Genomic DNA, 12,047 nt, shown 5'->3' with positions numbered 1-12,047 from the left:
TGATTTTTGATACTTCTTCTTTCATTTGTGAACATTTCATATTTTTTTACTATTTATTATTTCTTCATTTTTAAAATTATAAAAAAAAATTGTGTACAAAAAGAACAAATGTGTTAAAATTTTTAAAATAAATTTAAAAAAATTATCACACAAAAATGTGTTTTCAAAACAAAATTGATAAAAACTTGAGAAGAAAAAAAAATTTACAAGAAAATCCCTTGTTCATTTATTAAATCTCAGTTCAGATTATTAAAATATATATTCATATATATTTATAAATCTTTTGTGGCATTCATTCCATTCAAACAAATTCGAAAATAATTTTTATACAATATTTCAAATAAATTATAACTTCGATCGAATGCTCCACTTAACAATAATGATTAACGTGTTAATTAAAAATTATAACGGGAAATTCATGTCATAGTAAAGTAGTTGATGTTCTTAATATAAAAATTGATAGACATGACTCTAATTGCACTAAAAATCAATGGCATTAATATGACGATAATAATAACTAATAATAACAATACATGGATAAGTAGATAATAAATTAGAATTCATCATGTCGCGCGAGAGCTTCGCCGAAGTCGGTAGCCTGGAGAGCCGACGAAGATGTCGTATTTGGCGAGGATTTCTTCTTTGGTGAGTTTGTCGTCGCTATCGCTATCGGCTTCGTAGACTGCAAATGCCGGGCTTCGGCGTCTGCGTAATCGAAATCTTTCCAGGAATTATCCAACTCTTAACCTCTTTCTGTTATTCATGAATCCATCTTGGTTTTTGTCGCGATACGTAGCGAACTGCTGGCGTTCATTTTCTTTCACCCATTCTGGCTCCTCTTCTTCATGTTGTCATCGTGGGTCTGTAAAGACCACCTGTACATACACGTTTTTTAATATATTTAATTATTCTCATGAAAGTATCGGATTGTGCCATGGGTAGAAAAAGAAACAAGTTTAAAGAGAAAAATAATAAAATCAAGAATTTTCTCTCAAAACGAGAGAAAAATTTCACTCTGATTAAAAGCCAAAACTTTTTGTCCAGAATATGGTTTCCTTGGTGATAGTCATGAAAAATCAATGAATCTTTATTGACTCTCAAAACTAATTCTATGGCCCGTAGAATCAAACTTTGTTGGGGCAATTAGTGTAAGTTCTTTTTCAGCTCAATGAATACCCTTCCGCGACTAAAGACATTGTTAGTTGATAGATTTCAAAAAAAATTTCACAACTTGAAACAAAAACAAATCGTACAAATAGGAATTAATTTGTTTGAACTTTGAACATGAGCATTGTTGAGGATCATCATAGCTTTTCTCTATTCTAAAACATGATGGCTGTCAAACTCCAGTGAAATCCTTCTCTCATGAGCTGAAGACTAGTGTCTCGTCAGGTTGAGAAAAACGCTGATGAGCCAAAAACAAATTTTTCGAGCTGTTTACTGATTAATTCTAAACAACTTCGAATTGTCCGCGATATAACATTAGCTCCGTATCTTTCGAATTATGGTGCCCATAAAGCAAACTGTCCACTAAGCCAACTGTGCTAGTAGGGTTCCTTTCTACTTTCATTAATCTGCGGTGAGTTCACACCCAAAGCAACCTGGCCTTCGAGACTCTACCGAATCTGGCTCCGAGTAAGCAACATTCTTCGTGTTCTTGGAGAACATTCTTTATTGTAATCAACGATGATTCCGACATCGAACCAGTAGATTTTGAGAAATCAGAAAAAATTAAATTAAAAAAAAATGTTTCCTCACCAAATTGAGTATAAGCTTCGAAATACGTAATTACATGCGCGTTGAAAACAGCATTTTTAAAAAATTATTTATTGTAATTAAACGACACTGAGTTAATAGATGGAAAGTCACTTCTAGGTCCTGCAAGCATCTTTTTGACAAAACGACTCCATTATAAAGAAAACTATGTAAATAATTAATTTTTTTCGAGTTATTTGTGAAGCTCAAGTTGCACACATTTTCGCCACTGCTGGACAAGCAGCGGAAATTTTCGGTTTGAGCCTTTATGACATTCTTTTCATTTTTGTTATACTTAGAAGAATTTTTGAAAATTCAAGGATTAGTCTGTTACATTCAATTATAAAATCTAATGGCATAGAAATTGTTTTAGCCGCATGAACTATAACATGTGAGTAACAATAAAGATAGTTGAGGACAAAAGTAAAAAATTTCAAATATCGTACGATTGCTAAGCATGCAGCCATTGTCTTGAAAAATCACGTATTTTTTAACCGAAAAATAAGTAATGTACAAGATTGGCATACCTAGTAACCTAAACTGAAAAGTTATGTAAAAGCTTTCGTATGAATTTTACCAAAGAAGAAAACTCACCTATGTATTCAATCAACGAAATCTTTCCATCCCCATCTTTACCCAAATGTCCTCAAGTGTCTCAAGAACTACAATGTCTCTCGCGTGCTCACGTGCCTCTGTGATGCAAAGAAAACCAAAGTGAACTCCTCTTCATAGTGCATCGTCACCATCTTGATTCGCGACGGTCCAATCTTCGACGGTCGCGCGCCTCGAACACCGTACCGCGTAAGAGTAATTGTCGTCGCCATCGTGAACTTTTAATCGTAGTCTTTTCTCCTCCATGAAACCCATAGACCATTTTCAAAGCTTCCTAGGGAATCTTGTCTTCCGTCTCATCTGTGCTGTAAGATCGCCATTGACGCTCAACGTCATCCCGGATATAGTGCTGTTGGGTGTAATGCATCCAGTCTTTCAGCTTTTCCTGGGTCACGAATCCGTCACTGTCCTTAATAAATCTTGTGGACTATCAATCCAAGACGGCGGGAGCTTTCTTCAGGAGCTTCAATCGGTCGAAAGTTTTTGGCTTCTTCGCCAAGAAATGCCTTTGGGCCTGGGCATATGTTGGGTTGTGGTGGGAATTTATGAAATGTTCTTGCTCGTCAGTTCCTGAGAAATGGTTAAAATTATGAAATCAATAACATAGAGTGAATAATTGAAAAAATTTTCAACCTATTTTCTTAAGCAATGTTCCTTTTCTTAAGTATATCTCTCCGCGTTTTAATGGTGCGTAATATAAGATAAACAGTTACATAATACTGATCGATTTCGCGCGTAATTTGAATTATGTAACGCTCTGTTAATTTACAGAAGGATTTCTTTAATACTTCATGAAAAATTTCTTTGTATTTAAGAAATCATTTCTTAAATATCCTTTCTTAGACAGTTTAAAAATATTTCTTAGTATTTGGCAGCCATTTATTTCTTAAATAATAAGAAACATATCTTAAACAATAAATAAACATATCTTAAACACTAAGAAATAAAACATTTGATGTTTCAAGAAATGATTTCTTAAATACAAACAAATTTTCTCTTGAATGTTAAAAAATCCTTCTATCAGTAACAATTCACTTTGAATGAAGCTAAAGCGTACTAGACAAAGAGGGGAAAATAAAAATTGTATTAAAAAATAAATTTAGTCATCTAAAAAATTTTAATGAATGTTTTGGCTGAAAAACAAAAAGAATAAATTACATGTAGTAGAAAATTTCGAAAAATTGTATGTGCAATTTTTTCAGCATTTTTTAACTTCCCGCTAAGAGAATTCCTAAAGCGATTTGGAAAATTTGTAAGTTAGTGGTTTTACCCCGTTTTGGTAAAAAATTGAAAGCTTTATCAGATCTCGACGTTTGGAAGGTCACAAGAAGCTTCCCTGACTATCCTTGCCCCTTTTAGGGAATCACTTTCACGGATGTGCGTGCGTGCGTGCACAGTGTGTTTGTGCCTGGATGTGTGTGTGTGTGTGTGTGTGTGTGCGTGTGTGTGTGTGTGTGTGTGTGTGTGTGTGTGTGTGCGTGTAAGTATGTAAACTTCCTATAACTTTTGAACGGTTAGACCGATTCCATCGCGGTTGGTGCCATTCGAATGGGCTTGGCCAAACTTAGATTTTGAATACAGTTTGGACCGATTCGGACTGATGGACTTCGAAAAATTTAAGAAAAACTGTAAAAAAAAATTTTTTCACACGGTGAAAAATTTCCAATGAATTTTACTATGTGTGCCTAGTAGGGTGTGTCAATTTTAGGCGATTTTTTTTTTCTACGAAAAAACAGGCTGAAAACTTGCACGAAGGTGAGAACAGAAACCTGTTCAAAGCGGAGCTCTTAATATTAATATTTAGAGGTGTCTGTCTCTAATTTTCCATTTCCCATTTAAATAACATGGGAAAAAAATTCTTTTTTTTGTTTATTTTTCTAGCTCAGCATAGAATCATGTGGGGCAAATGTGCGCAGCGGGTAAGAGTGCGCAACCCCATGGATTTGGGACTCAAATGAATGGGTTTGCGTACTCTTGCCCCACATGACCTACGGACCTCATATAAATAACTCCATAGCATATTCTTTGTAGAGAATTCAACGCCCTACAAAAAGGTCTCTTTACACTTTATGATAAAGACAGCCGTTCTAAAGTTATTCAGACGTAAACTTCTAAATGTATAAAAATTTTGATTATCAAGTATTAAACTGGATACAAATTAATTTATTACTGTCTTAACAATTATATTTATATGTAAAATTAGTTCTAATGTGCTGACATTTTCATAAAGCTAAAAAAAAAGTTACTCATGTATCAAATTTTTTTCTTCTTTATTTCATTTACTGTAAGAAAATCATGACCCGAGTTGAATGAATTAAATTTTTAAAAAGTTTCACGGAATTATCAATTTATTACTCTACACGGAGAGGAAAGATAAGTTTGGAAAATCAGAAAAGTGCACGTCTCTTAACGCTCGCTTATCACAAAAAAATCTGGAAAACGGTTGACCCTAAAGGCCATCCCTGCAACTTCCGCTAATTCCATATCTAAGCGCTTAAAATTGCACTTATGAGGTTTTTGAGCTCTTCAAGTCAAAAGTCTGATAAAAGTTTCATAGAAAGAAAATCGAAAAAAGTGTTTTTTCGGAATTACTCCGAAATTTCTTGTTTGATCTATTCAAACTTAAAAAATCTTTATGAAGCTTAAAAACTGCGTCGAATGCTGCCAACCGCAAGAAAATCGGTTCATTCATTCAAAAGTTATTGCGGTTTGAAAACTCAAAAAATAGTGTTTTATCAAACTCCTATTAAACTTTTGAGCTCAAAAAGCTCAAAAGCATAGAAAAGTTATTTCTTTGAGCTTGGAGATCTCAAAACAACACATTAACTGTTTTTTTTTTAGCTCGAAGAGCTCAAAAACGGCATAAGTGCAATTCTAAGCACCCAGGTATGGAATAAGCAGGAAGTTGCAGGGATGGCCTTCAGGGTCAACCGTTTTCCTAATTTTTTTTACTTGTAATTCAATTGATGGAAAAAAATCAAAAATTGTTGAACGTCGGCTAATTTTAGTATTATAAATTTATAATTAATTTTTTCAAAAATTATTTTTTCTCAAGAACGCAAAGTTGTATGAAATCTTATCACGTTAAAAATTAAATGAACTGAAGAAAAATTACTTGGTTTAAAAAGAATATTTTCTTTAGAAATTTAATGTTGCTTTGAGACTTTCAGTTCTTGTAAGTAAGGAAATTAACGTGCGATTCAATAAATTGAATTTTAGAAAGAGTAGAAAATTCTCCAGAAGGATTTTACTCTATAACGAACCTCTTTTCTGGTAATGTCGGGTAAGAATGGCGCTCAAATAAAAAAATCTTAGATTTATGCTACTTGTTATAAAAAAAAGGCTCAAATACGTTTCAGAATATGTTGTAATTTATTAACTTCCCGCTAAGAAAATCGAAGATTTTCAAAAATCGGGAAGTTATTGTTTTCACCCCGTTTTGCAAAAATCGAGTTTTCATCAGATCTCGGAGTTTGAAGGTCATAGGAAGCTTCCTGACAAAAAGGTTATGAATTTTTCAAAAATGGCTTTTTGAGCTAGAAGAGCTCAAAAGCATATAAAACCTATCTCTTTGAGAAGGGAGAGCGCAAAACAACTAGTAATTTGTATTTCTGAGCTCAGAGAGCTCAAAAACGGCATAATTGCGATTTTAAGCGTCCTGACATGGAATTAGCGGGAAGGTGCATGGATGGCCTTCAGGGTCAACCGTTTTCCTAATTTTTTATTTAATTGAAAAAAAAATTGTCAAATTTTCTAAAATAAAAATTTTTTTTTTTTTTTTAATTAAAAAAAATATAAAAAAAAATCGGCCCTGCCCGGGATGAGCGGAAATAGTTGTCAAATTGATTGAAGTTTCTTTTTGAGAAAAAAAATTATAAACAAATTGTCACCAACTTCGAAAAAATAACGATTGTGCTTAAAAAAAACCGATTATTTTTTATAAAATTGATCATATTTAATTTTTTTTGCGTTTTTTTTCCAAAAGTTCATTCAAAAACAAAAATTTATTAAAAGAAAAAGGTACCCAAAGGTCAATGCCTAAAAAAGTTATGGCTATTTGAAAATAAAAAAGCCATTTTTTTGAAAAATTCATAACTTTTTTTGGGTTGGATAAAAAAATTTGAAAAAATTCTCAAAAATGTCTTGAAGGGTAGAAAAGAATCGTAAAGCTTCAGCTAAATCTAAAGGTATCGGGTTCAAAAGTGGTCGATTTGGTATGGAATACCCCATTGATAGATAGATATAAACATTACAAAAATGAACACGAACAAAACAAAAGTAATGACAAACATTCTTCTTGCGTTTCTTCTTGAGATTTGTGGTTATGTCCGACAAACTGAATAGGTAAATAGTACAACTCTGCAGTATACTTGTACGTATCTTCCTATATATCGAACAATTTTGGTACTCTCTTGCAACCTTGAGGCTCAAGCGTAACAATAGCGATTCCAACACAATATTAATAATTTTTGATTTTTTTAGCTGAACTTTCGCGTTTTTCAAAAATTTTTAACTTCCCGCTAAGAAAATCGAAAATTTTCAAAAAATCGGGAAGTTATTGTTTTCACCGTTTTGAAAAATCGAGGTTACAACAGATCTCGACGTTTTGAAGACCTAAGAAGCTTTCCTGACTATTTTTACGATGATGCCCGTACCTCTGTGTGTGTGTGTGTGTGTGTGTGTGTGTCTGTGTATAAACCTCTTATAACTTCTGAACGGCTTCACCGATTTGATCGCAGTTGGTGTCATTCGAAAGGTCTTCGCCAAACTTAGATTTCCTGAAAGTCGGAACCGATTCGGACCAGTTGATTTCGAGAAATCGCAAAAAAGTGAAAAAATTTGTTTTTTTTCATTTTTTAAATATCTCAATTTGGCTGAACCGATCGACCTCGAAAACTCATTGGCTGAACCGATCGACCTCGATAACTCATCACCACAGCGTCAGAATCGGTTGATGCGTTCGTGAGATATCGTTGTCGAAAAAATCGAAAAGTTTTTTTTGTAATAACTCCGAAATGTTTCATCAGATCAATTTTATGTGAATTATTTATCTGAATTATTTATACAGCGTAAACAACGACATCTATCGCTGCCAAATGCGTGAAAATCGAATAATTCATTCAAAAGTTATAGCAGTTTGAAAATTTAAAAATCGTGTTTCATCGAACTTTGATAAGATTTTTGAGCTCAAAGAATTCAAAGAATGCAATTTTAAGCGCCTAGGTATGGAATTAGCGGGAAGTTGCAAGGATGGCCTTCAAGGTCAACCGTTTTCCTAATTTTTTTTTTAAATCATCCCTTAACTATAGCGAACAAAACAAAAAAAAATTTTTCAATCGGTCCACCGTTTTTGAGTTTTGGCGAGACTAACGCACAGCAATTTATTTTTATATTTTTTATTATTCGATGATGATTGATGATAATGATTTTTTAGCTAAACTGTTGGGTTTTCCAAAAAATTTTTTTCTGAATCATCTCTGAACTACAGCAAACAAAACAAAAAACAATTTTGAAAATCGGTCCAGCCTTTTTGAGTTTTAGTGAGACGAACGCACAGCAATTAACTTTTTTTTTATTTTTAGCTGAACTTTCGAGTTTTTCAAAAATTTTTATTTTTCTAAACCATCTCTGAACTATAGCGAACAAAACGAAAAAAATTTTGAAAATCGGTCCAGCCGTTTTAGTTTTAGCGAGACTAACGCACAGCAATTTATTTATATATATATATATATATATATATATATATATATAGCTATATATATATATATATATATATATATATATATATATATAGATATATAGATTAATTATCTCTTTGTATTTTTTTCTTTTTCTCATTAAAAAACAAAACAACGATATATTATTTTTTGAAAAAAAAAATTTATTTATATTTTTATTGAACTTTCAATTTTCTGTTATATTTAATTTCATCACTCTGACCTGGTTTTTTTATGTTTAATTTTATTATAACTTTTAACTAATGAAGATACAAAGAAAAAAATTTAAGACATTCATTCTTTATTAATTACACAACAAATTAAGCCAAAATTTGAAGCTCTGACTCAATTATTTATTTAATTTATACCATTTGTTGAAAAGAAAAATGTTTCGCAAAATGTTTTTTCCACTTTTATGTCTAAATATCTTATAAACTAATTTAACTATCAACTTACAACTTATGTAACTTTTTATTTAACGTATATTTATCATCTTTTTTCAAATTTAAATTATCTCAAATAGTTTTTGAGATATTAAGAGCATGTAATACAGTCTGTTGTCGGTAATTTTGTTTGGACTAGTGATAACAAATGCCAATTGAATATATCGGATTGTTTATTTGAAACACATAAAATGCACTGAAGATTATCAGGCTGACTGTCAATACTCCCAACACTGTTCAAAAAAATTAATCTATAGTTTATTTACTATAGTAAATGAAATTTTTTGTTGATAATTTGTTTTCTATTCAAACCTAGTTGCATTTTAATAATTCTGTCTTATAAGTAATCTAAACTAAAGTAAAGATTAACCAAAAAATTCAATCAATCTTGAAGATTATATTGGTTGTAAGTTTATGAGTAATTTCTTTATAGTAAAGTTTATTTACTTGAATATATGATGGGCCCGGAGATAAGGCAGTTTACGCGCGAATTCTACCTACTTATTTATCATTTTGTTATTTTTTTTCAATGATTAAATTTAAAAATAGAAGAATCAATTTACGAAAGACTATTATTAACATACTCCTGCCAAGTTTAATGATTTTTTGTTCAAAAATTACTTGGTCAAAAAGCGTGTCTCAGTATTTTGTCCAAAATTTAAATATTCGCTGTCCTACATGTTCTTAACGAAAAACCAAACCCCCTTTTTTTTTCACTTAATTGTTTATAACTATTGCAATTTTTGCAAGCGGGCTTAGCATTTTCTCAAAAACTATCTAAATGCCATTCCGAATCGAATGACACCTCAATCACAATTTTCGAAGAAGGCGAAAAAATTTTAACCTAAAAGGCACTTGTTGACTAGACTAGAAGGCCATCCCTGCAACTTCTTCGAGCTCAAAAATACAATTTGTGTGTTATTTTGAGCTCTCCGAGTTCAAAGAGATATCTTTCCTATGCTTTTGAGCTCTTCGAGCTCAAAAATCTTATCAAAGTTCGATGAAACACGATTTTTAAAATTTTCAAACTGCTATAACTTTTGAATGAATCAACCGATTTTCACGCAGTTAGCGGCAATCGATGTAGTTTTTAAGCTTTATGAATAATCTGCAACAAAAGAATTGATCTGATGAAACATTTCGGAGTTATTACAAAAACACTTTTTCGTTTTCTTCGACAACGATATTATCTCACGACCGCATCAACCGATTCTGACGCTTTTGGTGGCGATCGATGCGGGTTTTCAAGGTTAAGAGCTGATTAGTTTTTGAGGTCAATCGGTTCAGCCAGTTCGGAGATATTTTAAAAAAATAAAAAAACAACTTTTTTTTCACTTTTTTTGCAATTTCTCGAAATCTACCGGTCCGAATCGGTTTCAACTTACAGGAAATCTAAGTTTGGTGAAGACCTTTTGAATGACACCAACTGCGATCAAATCGGTCAAGCCGTTCAAAAGTTATAAGAGGTTTACACACACACACACACACACACACACACACACACACACACACACACACACACACACACACACACACACACACACACATACATACATACAGACGTACGGACATCATCGTAAAAATAGTCAGGAAAGCTTCTTAGGGCGTCAAAACGTCGAGATCTGTTGAAACTTCGATTTTTGCAAAACGGGGTAAAACCAATACCTTCCCGATTTTTCGAAAATCTTCGATTTTCTTAGCGGGAAGTTAAAAATATTTCTCCTGATCTAAATTGGTTTTTTCATCAGTGTGATAACTAATTATAGAAAAATTCTAACTAAAAATTCACTTTTGGTTGGAAATGTACTAATTCAACTCCCATAATAATAGTACAAAATTTTTTAAATACATTTCAAAATTTTATAAATACATTTCTTTCAAAAATAATTTGTGTAACTTCAAAAATATTTACAATTAAAGACAAACCTAAGCAGCACAAAAATTTTTTTTAGTTATCTTCTTCTGAAATAAGTTGACAATTGTCAATTTTTGACTTGTTGAATTTTCCAAAAAGTTATCATTTTTTTTTGACGCTTGAAGAGTTTTTAACTTCACGCTAAGAAAATTGAAAATTTTTTTTCTATTTTTCTTTAAGTAAGTAAGTAAGTAAGTAAGTAATACATGGTAAGTAATTGTTTTATTAAATTTTTAAAAGTTACCCTTCGGTTTTTGAAGATTATTTTATAAAATTTTAGTTCTTAAACTTAATAAATTCGTAATTTTACAGAAATTTAATAAAATTCCATGAAAACTTTTTATCCCAGGTATTCAAATTACGGAAAAAACTTTCTTAGTTAGTATTAAAAACTAAAATAAATTTTTCTTGTACGCACTCATTTTTACTGAAAATAAAGTATCTAACGATTATTTCACCTCTAAAAATTTTTATGACTTGTCAGAAAATTTTCAGTAAAAAGTAAAAAAATTTTAAGAATCATTTAAATCTTAGAAATTCGATTGAAGAGCATAATAATTGATAAAAATTACATTTAAAAAAAATGTTTTCACTTTTGAAAAAAATTTTTTTGCAACAGGTAAATCATTGAAAATAATTAGATTGATAAAAACAACACTTTTAGGTTAAGTGTTCTCAATAGAATCAAGATAAAAATAAATAAAAGTCGTAATGAAAATAATTACCTTATCAAAAACACGGGAATTAATGTCATCGGGTTTAGGTACACCCGCGACAATAGCTGTTATCATGAGACACGTCACTAATAATTTAAACATTATTACAATAAAAGCGCGGAACAAATTTAAATTTAATAAATTTTTAACTACTCAGTACAATAAAATACAAAACGTTATATATTTTTAATTATATTAATTGACGGGAGTTGACGCTAAGTTGATATAATTCGTAATGTTAGGAAATAGAAAAATAATCTATGAGGTCTCGAGATTCCACATCATCGTTACGAACACACGCCGAGGGCTCACATTTATTCCCCACCTCGCGGGTCAGATTTTTTTTCTTAATGTGTACAAGTAAAATAGAAGGCGCTTGTATTTATATTTTTCCAAGTGTATTGGACTTGTCCGCTCTTCATACTAGTTAACAATATTCATATTCATATAGTTTTACCTGTAATAGTGAGTACAGCTAAGGTTTTATTTTTCCTCATTGATGTTTTATTTTAGTTTTTTTTTTTAAATTAAGCACAAGAAACGGCAAATGCATCCGCAAGATCTGCGGCTTCTCCATTCGCTTGTTCTTCTTCTCTCTCTATTTTCCATGCTCGTATGTCTACATCGCGATATATTAAAATTAGTGGGGACGGAAGGTGGGTAAGTAGATGCTTGTCTTGACGATAGTGGGTAAACCAATTGTTCTTTCATACGCCGATTTTTTCCCTGCAAATTTAGATGTTGGTAAGCAGAGAAACATTTTAAAAACTAGCCACCTTACCTGCAAACTTTGCTGTCAATCTACGACCACAGTTTGAAGCAAACTTGACGGAAAGAGTTGGCAATAAAGCAAGCGATTACCTATTACCCTGAAAGCAACCTTAACTCA

The 12,047-nt window shown here is 31.6% G+C and overlaps 1 pseudogene; it reads right to left on the bottom strand.

Moving 5' to 3' along the window:
• Positions 1–379: 379 nt before the first annotated feature.
• LOC123263331 lies at positions 380–11,524 on the bottom strand (annotated as a pseudogene).
• Positions 11,525–12,047: the final 523 nt, after the last annotated feature.

Source organism: Cotesia glomerata, linkage group LG4 (genome assembly GCF_020080835.1).
Source record: "Cotesia glomerata isolate CgM1 linkage group LG4, MPM_Cglom_v2.3, whole genome shotgun sequence".
NCBI classification, from domain to species: Eukaryota; Metazoa; Arthropoda; class Insecta; order Hymenoptera; family Braconidae; genus Cotesia; species Cotesia glomerata.
The sequence above is the reverse complement of the archived record's forward strand: the minus strand, read 5'-3'. Positions and strand labels throughout refer to the sequence as shown.